This window comes from Cyanistes caeruleus, unplaced genomic scaffold (genome assembly GCF_971803275.1).
Source record: "Cyanistes caeruleus unplaced genomic scaffold, bCyaCae1.hap1.1 HAP1_SCAFFOLD_271, whole genome shotgun sequence".
Taxonomy (NCBI): domain Eukaryota; kingdom Metazoa; phylum Chordata; class Aves; order Passeriformes; family Paridae; genus Cyanistes; species Cyanistes caeruleus.
The window spans coordinates 25,988-43,677 of NW_028256046.1; the positions used below are offsets into that span (position 1 = coordinate 25,988).

Here is a 17,690-nt window from a genome sequence, read left to right on the forward strand (position 1 = left end):
AGTTTTCAGGCCCACAAATTTATGGTGAAGGAAAGCTATTTGAATAATTCCTATTACATGGATGTAACCATTTGTGTTAATTTTTCTCAAGGCTGTAGACATAAATTTATTACTTCCTTTAAAGGAGTCATTTGATCCAACTATTTGGGCTATTTTCTTTTTTTCAGCCAAAGAACTTTAACATATCTGAAGGAACACAGCAAGGTCAAAAAACTCTAGATGCTCATTTTCCATGTTCATCATTGCTATATATCTATAAAATAATTTTCAGAGGTTCTTTAGACTAACTTTTCTGTGAAACCTATTTCTTGAACAACCATATCTTAAAAAACCAAAACAAGGTAAGCATAACAGAGAAATTAGACTAAGCAGAACCAGAAGTTGAATAGCGATTTGTTTCCAGGACTTTAATTTAAACCTTCTAAATCAAAAACGCAGGCATCTATCAGCATTATATTTACTTATAGTCTACAAGAAACTCGAGAGTTTAATGAGAAAATACTTTCTGTAATCTTTTCTGTCGTCCACCCTGTAGTTCAACTGCCTCAGGTGTCAACTATTTTCATCTGCAAGTGAGGTCAGATGAGGTCATTATATGCTTTAAACCCCAGAAGTGGTGCTGCAGAAGATAACTGCTTAATAGGAATATTCTGTTTAGTTGGAGTTAATACTAATTAATACTCATTAATACTAAATACGTGCGTGTATACTTGCAGCAGCAAGCATGGGCACACAGTGCTGTAAAAGCCACTAAAGCTAAATCCTTTGAGACATCAATGTTCCAGCACAAATTTCACGAGAATGTCAAAAAGACTCAGTCAAATTGCTCTCAACTTCTCAGTCCCACTGCTTACGTATCACAGCTCTCCCAGACCAGAACATCTCACTGGAGAAGACTTGTCCATAAGCTCATAAATGATTGTGATGTTAAAATTGACCCAGAATATACTCAGGTACAATTTACTGCCTACTGGTCGTTCCTTGTCCAGTTCAGATGCATTCCCTTCACAAGCCAGAGCCACTCCTGGCCACCCTGAACAACTTCCTTCCCCCAAATGGCAGTAAAGTGTACTGTTCTCAATCTATTGCAGAGGAGATGTTTGACCCCATTCTGGAATATCCTTCATGTCCTTTCACACCACAAAGTCATTTCCATACAGAACAATAATTTTGAAAAATAGTAAAATTTTACTAAAAATAGTAAAAATAGAAAAAAGTTAAAAGACTTGAAATACATGAACAGATGACTTCTCTTTAGTTAACAATCTGGCCAATAATTACATGGAGAAAGAAAGAAGAGAAAGAAAGAAGAGAAAGAAAGAAGAGAAAGAAAGAAGAGAAAGAAAGAAGAGAAAGAAAGAAGAGAAAGAAGGAAAGAAAGAAAGAAGAGAAAGAAAGAAGAGAAAGAAGAAAAAGAAAGAAGAGAAAGAAAGAAGAGAAAGAAGAGAAAGAAGAGAAAGAAGAGAAAGAAGAGAAAGAAGAGAAAGAAGAGAAAGAAGAGAAAGAAGAGAAAGAAGGAAAGAAGGAAAGAAGGAAAGAAGGAAAGAAGGAAAGAAGGAAAGAAGGAAAGAAGGAAAGAAAGAAGGAAAGAAAGAAGGAAAGAAAGAAGGAAAGAAAGAAAGAAAGAAAGAAAGAAAGAAAGAAAGAAAGAAAGAAAGAAAGAAAGAAAGAAAGAAAGAAAGAAAGAAAGAAAGAAAGAAAGAAAGAAAGAAAGAAAGAAAGAAAGAAAGAAAGAAAGAAAGAAAGAAAGAAAGAAAGAAAGAAAGAAAGAAAGAAAGAAAGAAAGAAAGAAAGAAAGAAAGAAAAAGAAAGAAAGAAAGAAAGAAAGAAAGAAAGAAAAATAATTTTCAGATTACTTATAAGCAGCAATTTGCAGGAAAACAAAGAATACTATATAGATTGACATAAAAAATGCTTTGCATATCCAGAACAAATTAATAATTAAATCACAACTTTACATAAAATATAAATGCATTCACATATCAACAAAAGATACTATCCTGATTTTCTCCCTAAACTCCTTAACAGTAGATTATTGTTATTTTTACTAGTTTAAGAAGAAAAACTAGTAAATCCATACATCCTCCCAAAAATTATAGTCAGCTGACATTTACTGAATCTTACTTTACCTCGTCTATATGCTTGCACAACACACAGTGGTCTCTGTATTTAATCCTACATTACTAAAAATAACCTAATTTAGTTAAAGACAACAAAGAAACCTTGGAATTTCAGATTTAGAGTGTACACCTTTAAGACTGTATTGTCAATTATACTACAGATTTCATCTAGGGCTGAGAAAAGGCTAGAAACATAGCCCAGCAGAGGTATAACTGATAGATCTACCTAAAACACTCCTCATCATCATTACCTCTGGAGTGGAGGAAAGGGAAGGTGGGGAGAGACAAAAAAACATAGCCCTAAATGCCCTCTCTGTTGTTAGCTGAGGTGGAAGAACCAAATCACTCACACGTCTAACTTTCTTCTTTAACATGCATTAAAAAATACGCAAGCAAGCCCACACAGCTCTATTTATATAAGAATGCAAATAAAGTTCAGCATTTCAAGCATGTTTTTAAAAGACGAAGAAAAATGCACATGAATTTTTTTATAGGTCTGGCATATTTTGATAAACAGAGTTGTCATGGTTTACAATGAAGTGTATATTTTAAATATTATAAATTTTTTTACCTTTATTTGTAGTGATGAGATCCTGAATGCAGAACACTCCAGTGCTGGATACTGCTTGTTTCTTTTCTGAGTTTTGTCTTACCTTCTTTTATATTTTCCTTTTCTTTTTTCTTTTTCCTTTTTTCTTTTTCTTTTTCTTTTTTTTTAATTTTAATTTTTTTGGATAGTTTAAAGTGCAGAAAGATTCCAAGACAGCCTTACCTAGATGAAGACAATCAGGAATTCAGACATGACCTCCCTAAAATCTTTGGTCAACAGAAGAAAAAAAAAAAGCCCAAACAACAAAACAAAGAAGCAAACAAACAAACAAAGGAGCCCAGTCCCAGCTAGCTCCTGCTAGCATAAAAGTTCAGATTTCGCTACTGAGATCATTGCTCTATTCTAAGCAGTTTTGCTCAATGTGTGATTCTAACAAAAACACCCTCTGCAGCTGGAGGGAGCCTTAGCTAAGCACGAGCCTGTCAAGCTTTTCCCAGTGACTTCTGTCTACTAAATTCAGACTGATGTTTTGTGAAAGGGGGCCTCAACAACCAGGCCCAGATTGCCTGAAAAGTATTTCCTGCCTTTGAGAGAGAGAGAGGGAGAGAGAGAGACAGCGAGCCTGCCTGCCTGCGCCAGGGAGAGAGCGCAGAAATGGAGGGAAAAGAAAACGTCAAGACGGAGTGTTTCAAGGCAGTCAGCTTTATACACTGCTGGGCTATTTCTGCCAAAGGAAAAAAAAATCTGTACTACAGCTACATAATGTAAAAATGTCTTTAAATCTCTTCCTCCTGGATTTTTCCTATAAAGAAATACTTTATGCATCTCTAATGCTCATGCAAAGGCAACAGTAATCCAGAACAATACAAGAACATTTCTGAAACACCTGGTCTTTGACATCAGGTAGTGAGAAACATGGTCTCAACTTAACACAGAACAATGGCAACAGGTCTAGTACTATTCTGTAGAACAAATATACACAGTTAGATAGATTCCATTTAAAGACATATGCTAAAATTGCGTTCCTACTCAAGACAATAAGCAGGATCTGAGAAAACGAATGCTACAGTTTAAACACAGTCATTTTACAGGCAGTGGAATATGTTGCTTTACCTCTTTTGAGAATCCTCCAGAGTCACACAAATCCAGCTCTGCAAAAGCAAAAGGACAGACTCCATCTTGATCATATTAGTATTTTGCTGACATAAAACACTTGTAAGTACTTCGTTCCAGTTTGACAGGGTGCCTGAATCATATCTCCAGAGTAACCCACAGCATCTACATCCTTTGCTCTATACAAATTTAGTGAATATTGTCTGTTTATCTTTTCTGCTTTCTCCTGCCTTCTCTGAACGACTTCCTCTTAGCTGTTCCAGCCTGAGAACTTGGATTACCATTTGGTTTTGATTAAAACCAGACGGACAGCTCCGTGGAAGTTTGAGGGTAAGCTAATGGAAATTACTAGTATGGCTTTAATTACTGTATCTATTAGTAATAAATATTAGCTATTCACATAATAAACTCAACTAATAAACATGTGCAAAACCCCATCTTTGGCCGCTGGTTTCATATTTAAGTGAAATAACTTAGCATTTGTTTTATTTACGTCAGAGTGACTCATAATAGTAATCAACATGTACATTTTTAATTTTTTCTTACACTTTCTTTCAAGACAGAATTAGTATTGTTGCTAAGTTTATTTGTCTTACCAAGTGGGTCAGTCATACATCTCTTACTCTCTGATGACCCCTTCAGCTGGTGTAAACCCTCCTTATTAATTTCTGGTATGAGCAAATGCTTTAACAGTTATTGATCAGGTTATTACCTGGAAACTTTGGCCTTTGCCTGGTTGCAGGGGGAGCTACAGTTGTAAGACATTGCAGATGTTTTCATACACAAAATGTCTCGACATTTACTGACCACAAAGTCTGCATTCAGCAGGCCTGCCACAACTGGGACAGGATATTTATTCTGAAAGGAGATAGAAGATCTTCTTAATTACTAACTGCTGATACATGAGTTTCTACCAGCCTCCAACAACTGCTTTTAACTGTTTATATAATGCCTTCATTAGCTCAATTGAATTTTTTCTGAAGTCAAAGGAAAGCCAGCCCTGTAGGGCCGTCTCCAACTCCCACTAATATGGCCGTATCTGGAGCTAATTTGTCAGGCTTTAGTTCCTGAGCATGTGGAACTTTGTGCTAAAATCTGCTAAATTTGCTGAATGTGGTCTTCGTTGTCACACATGTAATTTTATATATGCAGTTTTCAGCCTTAAAATTACAGTATTAGCTTTAAAAGTTAGCTGCAAAATTATGCAGGCCCAAATGGAAGTGGGTTTGAAATTTTTCCCAGTAGCTTTCATGTACATGGATAGTGGAGGTAGACAGCCTTAAGTGGAATGACTTCCCAGCCTAACCTCTGCATCTTCAAAGGCAGAGGTCTTTGAAGCCCATAAAAGGAAACAGCACATGTGCTGGTAAACTCAGAACAGCCAGAAGCACAGCCCCAGAGGTAAATAACTTCTCAGGATTATTTTTAACTACATTTGGCTACTCTCAGTTCTGAATCCATAAGTTTTACTCTACTGTGAAGTGTGATTTATACTATTTCCCTGCAAGATTTCAGTTTGGAATTTAGTGAATAAATTACAAGCTGTGAAGGGGCACATTTTATTTGCAATTATGCAATTGCACAAATTTTATAATTTTAAAATTTATGTCTATGAGAGTAAAAATAAAACAAAAAGCCTTTAGTTTCCTTGCAGTTAAAATTTACTAAAACTGTTTGGTTTTATAATACCAAAAAAAAGTAATGAAAATTCAAAACACACTATTCCAAAAAAGTAAACAAATATTTCAAGACAGAATTTTAATTATTTTTTAAGAATTATTTTTCTTTAGCTAAACTTCACTTAATATTCCATCATAAACCATTGATTTTAATTAATAAGATTTTTTTTTTTTTTTTCAGAAGCCAGTCACAAGGAATAAGAGAGATTGAAACATTTATAAGTGGGGACATATTAAACAAGTATGAGATTGTTAGAACATTATCTGCTATGTGAAACAGTTTCAAAAATAAAACAAATTTTCAATATTCTAGTGCTTGATGAATAGCTGAAAAGAAGAAAAGACCATCATAGACAATGTCTGTGCATTTCCTGTCTAAGAAAACTGAGGGCAGACTGTCTCCTAAATATCTTTTCCTGCTATCACATCTGGAGAAAGAAGGGGAATAACCAGAGTTTGAATACATATTCAAAGCTGCTTTAATAAAACTTTACAATGGTAGAATAGAAAGAACATGTGAAATCAGAACATTTAAGTCTGAAATCTTGATAATTCTGTTTGATCTTGAACAATAAATAGACCAGAAAAAATAAGTCGAGGAATGGAATACTAATGAGAAACAAGGAAATTCAAGAATAAGACCAGTTAATAGCACTTCCATTGTGGTCAGACTGACTATACTAAAATGATAGAATTTATGTCCTTGCTATTTCTAAGCTTAAGTTAAACACAAAGGTGGTCTTTTTTCTTGGCACATCTGTAACTCAGAAAACTGTATGTCTCAAAGTTAGGCTATGTAAATCAGGTATTCAAACAACTCCAACTTTTCTTTAGGTAACATCAGGTGAAGAATTCTAATATTCTATTCTTATTATGATTATATTTTATTTCTAAATAAGAATGATGTAGAAAAAAAATCACATTTATTCACAAACCTTAAATATTTTTGTCATACTAGGGCAAGCTGAGTACATGACATATTGTGGAAAGACAAACTAGCAATATGTTATTTCCATGATGCTATATAAAGTGAACTATCAAAACAATTAAAAAACAAAGAAGAATTCAAAGTAGTCAAGCAATTTCTGTTGCAGCAGTACACAGACATTAATATAATGCAGATGTGGATATTTTCAGACACTCTTTATTTGTCTGAAGATCTGATGGTCTTTTCTAGACCTCAAACTACATATGATGATGCCACATCATGTGTAGTTCTTTCTGCCACAGTTTAGTTCTTTCTCAGTCAAATCCTTACATAAAGTCATTGAGAATTTATCCGAATTTCACAGTTGGTCTATAGGAAATTATTAACATAATATAGCTATGGTTTACTGAATTCAAAATTCATGTAATTTCTGTGAAACAGTATCATCAGGGTTTGTGGACAGACCTAATGCGTTTTTGTACTTAAAAAGCAATCCTGCTGAGAAAGTGATGTGCTAAAAAAGAAAAAAGACACCTGTGGTCTTACTCTTACTTGTCTTAAGAAATAGAAGTTGCCATATGCCTTACAGAAAAATAGGAAATCTTTCACTAACATCTTCCTTTTTTCCTAAAGAGCATATTTAAACCTGATATATTTCCCCTAAAAACTGAAGAATAGAAAAAAATCCTATTTTGTTTAAATACACCTGGAACTGCTGAAAGTACTGCAAGACAGAGATGAATAGCTCTATTTTAAAATATATTTTCCATCTTGCAATGTTTGTTGCTGTTTCACAGTGGAATTAGCTGATTTCATGTGATTTTCCATTACTTCCCTATTTCATAAGTATCAAGTACATGATTTTGTTCTTGCCAAGATATTTTATGAAGATATTTTAGATTTGGTAAAATCATTATAAAACACAAGAGGGAGCAGGTGGAGGGAAAAAGAAGCATCCATCAGGCACACACAGATTGGCATAATAGCATAGCTGGGGATCAGGCATGGGAGAAACACAGATTTCATGCACTAGCCCTGTTCAGGGACATGACCGTGTTTCCTGTGTGCTTGCTAGGTCCCAGTGCATTGAACTGCAGTATAAATGTGTTGCATGAGGATGTCTGAAAAAGACTCTTTACGATTTCCAAGTTGAAATAAATTTCCAAGTGACCATTTAAGCAAAATGAAATAAATTTGAATATATTAAAACTGTATCTATACGAACAACTATTCACTGCCAAGACTTCATGAACAGGATATAAATGGACCTGCTTGAAAAAATCCTCATCAAAATCACTAGGAGAAGCAGTAATATGTATGTGCATCACTATGAGAAATAACATTGGGGTTTTTTATATGAAACATACCAAATAAAATAAACACCCCATTTAAATATGCAATTTGCTAATTTCATTTCTGCAGTTTGGAATATTGAACTCTAATCGTCAAGGACTTTACTCAGTAATTGAGACAGAAATAATAAGATAATTTTTTAAAGAAGCCACGAATCTTGCGTGTATTGATATACCTTGTTGTTCTCAGTGATGTGTTAACAAAGATTATCATTAAGCTATTAAAAGGTAAAATGAAAGGTAAGGCCCTTTTGATTTTTATTCAAAGATTCTAACTTTTCCACAGAAGATAAACTCTCAAATCTGAGGTTGCTGCTGAGGCAGGCCCAAGCACCAAAATATGCCAAATGAAGATTGACATGGATTAAAAGAATGCAGTGACTTCCCAAATGAGTCGATGATAACACTCAGACAGATTACCTAGTTTTAGAACTGTTTGTTCTCTTTCCTGTTTTGGGATTTTTGATCATTAGCATTCAGGTTTGAATGATCCAAGAAAGGATTTTGTTTATTGTTGTGACGTGCCTCTGGGAGGCAAAGAGTTTTTTTTAGATAAGCATTGTCCCACCTCAAACCCCTTGTGAAGGGCAGCCCAGGAGTTCTGATTAGGTTTGAGTCCCTGGGGTTTTCTCCCTTGCTGTTTTCCTAGTGGTCCCTGACCCTGAACTCCACCCTCAAAGGTGGAGACCCTCACAAGTTCTGTCCCTCGAAAGCCCCTGCTTTGCCTCTGTTCGAGGCTATCTGTTCTGGATTTGAGTTTGTTCCCATGTTGAATAAACGGTTTAATGAATGGGAGCCCGTCTCGTTGGTGTTCCATGCTGCTCCCCAGAATCCTGCTGCTTCCCTGGATGAGATCCTGAGGTTGTGGACTACAACAGTTTATAACATAGTAGGCTATTTTAAATGTGTTAGTGTTGGTTATATTTTCCCAGATATGGATTGTTAACCATTGCTCCAAACAAATGTCACTTGTTTTCAAGGTTCAAATATTGGTAGAAATTTCTGTGTAAAAACATTTTCTTCACTAATAGTCATATGAAATCTTTTCAGGCTACTCTGTTTTAGTACAGCAAAACATTTTAGAAACACCAATGATAGAAGCAATTAAATGTTTTAAGGAGAAGTGAAAATTTCCTCAAATTTGGTCTGAAAGTGTACCTGTTAGTGGACATGGTGGTTGATGCACACACCTTTTCTTGTGTTGGCAAATTGATGACAAAACCTGTAAAATTACAATTACTGGAGGCCCCATAGAAATAAAACCTGTCACAATCTACAACTTCATGTTTCTAGACAACTAACTCTTCAGCAAGACATTGTAAAGCTATTTGGTTGACAGTGTGACACAATGATATAAACTGAAGTTAAAGCATATTTTCAAGAGCTCATCAAAGACTAAGTAGTTCTAGTCTCTCTGGAATATGCTATCCAGATTTTGGCCTTGCTTTTGCCTTTCAGTAATTGATCAGTTATCTGTCATAACTTGGCAAGAAACTGAGAAAGTTGTATAGTGTTGACTATATTTTACATTTCCTGTTGTGAAGATTGTATCTTTTATTTCAGGGATATCTTTCAAGCAATTGTTAGTTTTTAAATCAAGCCCCTCTAAAGACAGTATTTCTTTTAAAGAACACAAATTTCAAGAAAAATCTGAAGATACATTAATTGCCTTCTGTTTTCAAGTACTGTACAAAACTATTGTAGTTACAAGAAGAATTAAAAATTATCTCATGGGGTGCAGGTGGTACATTTTATTTCCATAGGATTGACAAGCACTGATAAAGCAGAATGCATATGGTAAATGAGTATATTACGAGTATATGAGAAATATACTATGAAATATTATGAGTGGACAATATGCAGCCAGGTTCTTCAACATTCTTCATCCCTCAGTGAAGACAATTCTTTCCTTAAATCTCATTTCTATGAATGTTCTTGGGAAGATGTTAAAGTACATTTACTTGAAAAGTCACTTTTATTGCTGTTAATGTTCTTGGGATAAGATCAAAATAGTTGCACTAAACTCAGGGGAGATTAGTGCAACTAATTAAATTGAATTAAATTCAATTCAAAATAGTTGAGGATCTGGTCCTGTTGTTCCAGACTTGTTTGAGCTGTTTGGATTCATCTTTCCTAATTGCTTTCAGACCTGTGGGATGCCAGTCTCTCAATGGCCATGGCCATTTCTACTTAGCAAAACCTCCTTGAGAATTTTCAGACCTAGAACCTTAGAATCATTAAGGCTGGAAAAGTCCTCTAATATCATCAGTTTCTACCATTAACTCAGCACAACTGTGTTTCCCCACTAAACTATATCCCCAAGTGCCACATCTATGTACCTTTTGAACTGTTCCAGGGATTGTGACTTCACCACTTCCCTGAGTAGCCATTCCAATGGTTGACAAACCTTTCAGACAAGAAATTTTCCCTAATAGTCATCTAAATGAATCATCTAAACCTCCCCCGGAGGAACTTGAGGTTATTTCCTCTCTCCCTCTACTGATACTTGTTTTGTGGTATCTCTGTGTTTATATCAAACATTTTATATTTGCCCACCTAGCTAAAATATAAGAATATAAAATACTATAAAGAATAAGGAATATGTAAGAGTATAAAAGTTCTTGATCCATTTCCTAACCTTCTTTGTGTGGCTGGCTGCATAAGTGCATTCAACAACCCCTAGGAGCTTATCATTCTTTCTCATTGTAATAACATGTAAATTTGTAGCTGGTGAGAAACACAGTTCTGGAGAAACACAGGGCTTTGTTTCTTCTATTTGGATATGCACACTCTGCTTAAAATTTCTACAGAATCTATGAAATTTGTGCAAACTCTGCCTTTATTTTCTCTTTTGCCAAATATCCTAAAAAATTACCCTGTCTGTATCACTTTTCTTTCCATTACTAACCTGTTTCATCTTCAGAGTCAATAAGAAAATACTTATAATGGTAATGTATTTGTTCTTAAAACAAACCAAAAAATGCTGTTTATCTGTTTCCTGAGAAAATACTTGGTAGACAAATACAATTATTACTGTTCTCTTGTACAAACCACCAGTTACTCAAAATCAATTCAGATTTGCCAAACAATAGGGAATTATTGGCTTACTTCAGACAGATTCCTTCCTGGTATATTTTATTTAGTATTCATGAACCTTAGCTATGCTGACTTAAAGCAGTTTGCATGATTATTAGAAGAAAGAAGTTTGTCTTTAGACATTCTAAGAGTGCAGATAGTAACCGTAAAGATAAATGAGACTTTGTGGGAGAAAACTCCTCAGCACAATACATATTACAGATGTAAAATTAGTAAAAAATTAATAATCTTAATAAGTTTAGTATTTAATATGTTACTAACATATTACTAATATATTTAAAATATATATTAAAATATTATTAATACTTTGATAACATCACAAATGCTAAAAGCCTCCAGGGTGCAAAGATATGTATTTAAACATAATTTAAATGTTTGTACAAAAAGTATTTATGAGATTGAATGTTGCTCTTTAATCTTGCTATATTTTATTCAGCATTCTGATGAATTAAGGGAGGTCCCAACTTGTGGTTCATATTAGCTAAGGCAGCAAAGCGAGAACAACCTTTCCTCCATCTGTACATAGACATATCAAGGGCTATTAAACAAAAATACAAACACTGGCTTGAGTTTCTCATCAAAACTTTTGAGGAAACTGGGGGACAGAAGACAAGAACTAGCAGGAAAATCCTCCCACTGAGGTTGTCTTGTTCTTATAATATTCCATGACTCGCCACTACTAGGAATCTGCTCTTGGCCACTGTAAGACACAGAATATTGGGCCTGACCTTGCTTGTCATGTTTTCTTACGACTGTCCTTGTACAGAATATCCAATTAAAATTCAAGAATATTTCTGACAACTATTTCTGACAACCTTATGCCTGTTTCTGTTATCCCCTTGGAGAGACAGAATTGAAATTTACAACATTTGTTAGCATTTTAGTTCAGTGTCTCTTTTGTCTGCTTCCTAACTTACTAAAAATCGAGAACACAACCTTTTTATGAGCAATTTTTTTTCCTAATTGATCTTTATGGAAATAAAATACAGTAAAGCTTGGGTCTGCTGGAACTCAGAGAAGGGATGAGCTTCCTTATTTTTATTAGGCAAACACACACACACTGTGTAATGAGCTGTGGATGAGGTTGCGGTAGCAGGAATGTGTTTGATCACTCCAACATCTGAGCTGGTGCTGAGAAATCTGCCTTTTGCTCTCTCCCAAGTGAGAGACTCTGTGCAGAGTCAGGTGGTGAAGATAACTCCTCATGCCTCTTTCTGCAGGGGAAGTAAAATTGTTCATCCCGCCCAGGGAATTCATTACGCTTTCCAGGAGAAGACTTCTTCCAGTCTTTTCTTTATGAAGGTAGGGACCTGATCCACAGAGTGGAGAGCTAGATAATGCTGGGAGAAAACCACCCGGCTTTTCTACCTTCTCCCTTTCTTTTCCCTATTTCCAGCAAGTATTAAAATTGCAATGGTAATTAGAATAATGCAGTGATGAGAATAAGGAGGGCATTAATAGTACCAGCAACTTTTTCAAAGGTGGTTTCCATTCAGGAATGGGATAGGACTGTATTGGAAAAGTGCAGTAACTTTGTTAGGGGATAAGGACATGTGCTCATTTCTTTTACAAATATGAACAAAGACATATCTGCAACACAAGCACCAACTGGGTTGGGAGATAACAACCGTATGTTATGTACCAGCGAAACCACATTGTTGTATGCTGAGCTATATATTTCTTACTTTTTCATTTTTAACTCAACAAACGCCAACAAAACTCAAACCTCTTCGACATTTAAATTAAAACCAGAGGAACTGGTGGTTTCTACATTAATCTGACCACAGAACATATAAGGAAAATAAAATGCAAGTAATGTCTCCATGAGATGAAATGAAATATCTGATGCGCAACTACTGATGACTACGAATTAAATTTAAGATTTCTGCACACCATTTGGCTAGTTCAGTATTTCAGTCTCCATGAACAACAGCAGTAATTAAGGGAAAATTCTTGTGTTATTGTCTTTTACACTTAGTTTCTCAGTCCTAAAAGGCTTAGAGCTCTCACAGAATACTCTCAGTAGCTTTCATTCTCCTTTTACTCTCCAAGTATTCCTAAACTGGCAGCAACCAGCCAAAATTTAAAGACAAGACAGATATATGTATGCAACTCTGAATATATCTCACTAATCTGAGAAACTTACCTCAAAGAGAAAGGAGTTTGAAGAAAGAGCTGGGCCTAAACAACTTGGTTTCAAAAAACAAAGAAGACTAAGCAATCAAAATGCATTGAGACTATTAGGAAAAATAAAGAAAAGGAAAAAAGAACTCAAAGACCACGATTTTTGTCCACTTTGCTTTTCTAGAATGGAAATTTGTGAACCCCAATAGTTGTATTTTTTAAAGCTTCCTTATTAGTTGTTTTTAACATGTAATACCATGAAAAAACTAGAGAGAGACATGCTTTGATTCTGTTCCTATAAAATTTTATTTTGTTGCAAGACTTCTTCCATTTTTTCAAAAATGCCTGTAAACCAAGACTATCAGTTATTCATGGAGCCTTTCAAGCTACACTTGCTGGATCAGTGACTACATGATCTTGTGGTCTATTTGGTCTGGTCTTGGGCCACAGTACTTATGTCTGCATTGGTGAGTAGTGTCCAATGAAAGTAAAGCTGCAGAGGGAAACAGCAGAGGAAGTGAGATCTACATTATATGTAGATCATTCAGAAGCTCTTTCTTTAAGTAGTAGGGTGACCTGGGCTGGATGTATTCAGTGTGCTTCATGTGATGCAGTTTATTTGCATCCACATGTTCCTAAAACCTGCTATTAAAACACAGTAAATAAGAATTACTAGGAGATTTTCCTAAAAATATGCTTTGGATTTGTACTAACCTGCTAATGTAGGTATATTAGGAATCTGGAAAAAGAGGAAACCTCAGTAAGGGAGTTCTGCAACAACCCTTCTCAAGAGAAGTTTTGGTTGGTTTTATTGGTTTTGTCATGGGCAGGTGGGAGCCTTTATTAATCGTAATTAGACATTAGAGTGGCTTGCTACTGTTTCTTTAAAAATTAGCATTAAAGATTTTATTAAATTCATTATAACTACCACTATGATATTTTTTTCACTAAAACTGCATTGCTGATTCTGAGTAGAAAACAAGATCACATACAGCTTTCATCTTGAAGGGTTTCCGCTTCCCTTTTTGCAGAATAAATATTCTATTCATCCCTTGCTGATGCTTTCTTCCTCTTTCCATTCTTGATATTTTCATTGGCAGTATTTGATTCTTGCATGGTATTCTAAAACAGAGAACATTTCTCCAAATTTAGCTTAGTAAGACATTTTTTCCCTCTCTCTCACATTCCCTACTTTTCTTAGTCTGACTACCATGATTGTTCAGAGCTTCCCAGCTGCTAATCCTTCTAGAAGTGGCAAAACTGACAATGATAAAACTGTTTTCACATCTTTTTTCAAGACCACGTTTAACTTGAGTGAAACCATGATAAGCACAACAGTGGGCTTTGAGTGTGTGCAGTATTTTAGAAACATTGAATTTTTCCTCAGAGAGAAAAAATCTCAAATTTCGAGGGACAAAAGAAACAACACATACCAGTGTAAATAATAGCATTATGTGTATCTGATTCACTAATTAGATTTTTATAAATGTCAAAAGAACAGGGAAACGGCATCCTGTTATAAAAGTGGATAAAAAATGAAAAAAAGTATATTTTTCAATTCACTGGAGAGAAGATGGTAATGAGAAGATATCTGACAAAGAGTGACAAATTATACACAGCAAATATTTGCAGGGAAGATCAAAGAGTAATAACATATAAGGGAAAAAGATACCAGCTATGTATCTTCAAAAAGAAATGAGGTGAAAATGAAAGGAGGTAAAAATGAAAGGAAGTTAAAAAAAAAAGGAGTACATGCTCTGTTGAGATCTGAGGACTCCAGCAGTTTTGCTGACCTAAAACTGGTTGGAATCAGACCTGAAGATTCAGCAGATGATATATTTAAAGTGAAAAACAGGAACTGTTTTATTCTGCCTCCCATGACAAACTGATATTAAAAAAAAAAAAAAATTGATATACATAGCCAGGAGAAGAATTTTGGGTAACCTTATTTTGTCATCTGATTAATCAAAGAAGAAAAATACGAAAATATCAATGTTTGATATGAGTCCAACTTCCAGGTCCTTTATGCCATACTAGATTTGTAAGATTAGTTTACATACTGGGGAGAGGAGAGATTAAAACCATCTTTTCTGAGAGAGAGGCAGGCATCTGGACTGCTTCCCAGACATCACAGAAATTTTTCAAACAAAACTTCTAGGTGTTCAAAGTAATAAATATGTCAAGGACATGTATTGTACTCTTTTACATGGAGTTTTCAAGTTGTTTCCTCTATTCATATTTTTAGCAACATAGACATACAAATATATATCAAGATATGGTATATCAAACACTATCATATCCACTGATTTCCACAATGCTTCTTTTTGTAGTTTCACTTGTGTTTAATATATTAAATTTTGCATTAGAAATGGACAGAATTTTTACAGTAGACATGAAGTCTTGTCTGTCTAACCAAGATCAATGTTTTAATTGTCTTGGCTAGGCTCATAGGTATCTTATTTTCAGTGAACTCACCCTTTTTATTATGTGTCAGCTTAGTTTTAAAGAAGATATTGTAATAAATTCTCGGTTACTTGGTTTCCTCTGTGTGTTAAGGAGACATTTCTTTTCCTTCCTTACAATTCAAGCTAGTAAGTATTGATTACATGGTGACTGTCATAATTACCTAGAAGACACCTATAAGCAAAATTCAAGAACTTAACAGGGCTAGCACAAAGTTATTATGCTAATCTAAGGGGGAATTCAAAGCAGAGCACAAATGGAAACCCTGAAATATGCTGTTCTGCATATCTGGGTAACCCACAAAGCCCATTAGATATAATTTTTAAAGATCAAAGTGAATTCTAAAATCTTTTCCACATCTTGCAGTTAGAAAGAACTAGCCTTTTCAAACATTTCTCCTTTTGGAGACAAGGTGTTCCTGGTACATAGTGGCCCTAATTATTAAAACAATTAAATTGTGTATTTTTTTCAGGCTGAAAAGGTGAAGATAAAGGCCCTTTGGCTTTAGTCAGTACTACCCTCTTGGGTATACTTCCCATTTTCATATGCTTCCTAGATGAACTTCAAGGGACAAGGGAAGAAAATCCTAATACCAAAGGACTAAAAGGAAAATCTTCAAATTATTATGGCCAAGTCTGACACAGCGTTCTAATACTGAAGCAGGGTTTCTAATATAGATCAACTAGAAAAAGTACTTAAGAATGCATAGGAAGACAAGTTTCTTCTGAAAAGGAGCTCTAGTGATGCAAAATTTCTTTGGTTCTTCTCCAACCAAAGTACAATTGTACCACTTGAAATATTTCAGCACCTCATTAACAGCCTTATAACTAAATATTACCTATATATAATGGTTTACATTTATTTTTGTCACTGACTCAAATTTTATGATCAAAATATCAACTCCTTCTATAATAGTAATAAAGGGGGGGTTTTACATTTTTAGGTTAGGTCATTCAGAGAAAATGGCCAAATGTGTAACACTATTATTTTTGGGAAATAAACATCCCGACTAACACCAAGCTTGTGAATCTCAAGACTTTAAGCTACATTCCTCAGTAAGAGAGAAACCATCATGAGTCAGAGTTGTCATAAAGTACTGTGATGCCTAGATAACTCTGGGCATCAGAGGTGTAATTGCACTGGCATTTCTGAGGACATGACAGATATTATTAAAGTATAGGATGTAACTTTATACTGTAATTTATTTATGTCACAGTTAGAAATTAATACAGTAATTGTATCTTGTGATTTACAGTGAATACAGCTTGAGAAAATAAAATTTTTACCAAAATATTTTCCTCTTTTAAGCAGACCCATTCAGCTAGAAGCATGCATAACTGCAATTTCTCCTTCCGCACTTGCAGTTCAGAAATTTAACCTCATAAACAGATGGAAGCAATCATATATCACATGGGGTTTGAGAGAACTAGAAAAATGAGCTGGTCTGCAAGAAGAAAAATCTCGAGAGCAACTGAGTTACAAGCTCAGTGTTAAGGTCCAGTTTCTCAGTTTGTGAGATTTTTGCTCACATTGAAATAAAATTTTCCCATTCCAGCATAGTTCAAATTGGAATCAGCACATTTAAAGCCTATTCATAATAGGAAATTTCAGGAAGATTTGGAGATTAATCCTGATGTACATAATGAAGTGATCTCCCAATACCATCCTTTGAAAGATGATAATTTCTGGGAGCAGATCTTCAATCCTGAAAAGTTTCTTTCCCATCTTGAGCTCTCTTTCCCCTCCACCCCCTCTTTTCTTTTAGTTTATTTTTGTTGTTGTTTTTTATTTGTTTGTTTTTTGTTTTGTTTTGGGCTTTTTTGTTGTTGTTTTGTTTTTGTTTTGTTTTGTTTTGTTTTGTTTTGTTTATCCCTCAGGTACCAGTATTCATAATTCAGTTTAGTCTCTACTTTGTCAGGGAATAAGTTTGTTAGTTAAATACTTCACAACTTTCTTCATTTATCCAGTTCAAAAAACCTTAAGGTCTCCTACCTATCCAAAAGGTTGTTAAAGGATCCTGTGTAGGTTATCTACTTGCTGTCCAATGTGCATATCCAGGCCAGGCAAATCCAGAATAGATGGAGGTCTTCACAGTCCATCAGTGACTTGACTTTTGCCACCTGACTAGAAGCCAGAAGTTGAGTCAGTGTAAACATTAAAAAGAACAGGGGAACAGTATGGGAACAGTAAGGAAGCTTCTCAAATCTTCAGGATTAATTAATGATGAGGGAGTAGGGAGAAAAGATTTCCTCTTTGTAGGGTCTC

The 17,690-nt window shown here is 34.8% G+C and overlaps 1 pseudogene across 1 annotated transcript in view; it reads right to left on the reverse strand.

Annotated features, from left to right (window-relative positions):
* The window catches only part of LOC147645473 (rho GTPase-activating protein 7 pseudogene), a 53,506-nt pseudogene that overhangs the window by 16,853 nt on the left and 18,963 nt on the right, over positions 1–17,690 (reverse strand). Inside the window, exons 2-3 of the transcript XR_015282342.1 lie at positions 3,784–3,821; positions 2,692–2,892 (exon numbers count right to left, since the gene is read on the reverse strand). The product of XR_015282342.1 is annotated as a rho GTPase-activating protein 7 pseudogene (transcript). The remainder of the gene's footprint in view (positions 1–2,691; positions 2,893–3,783; positions 3,822–17,690) is intronic.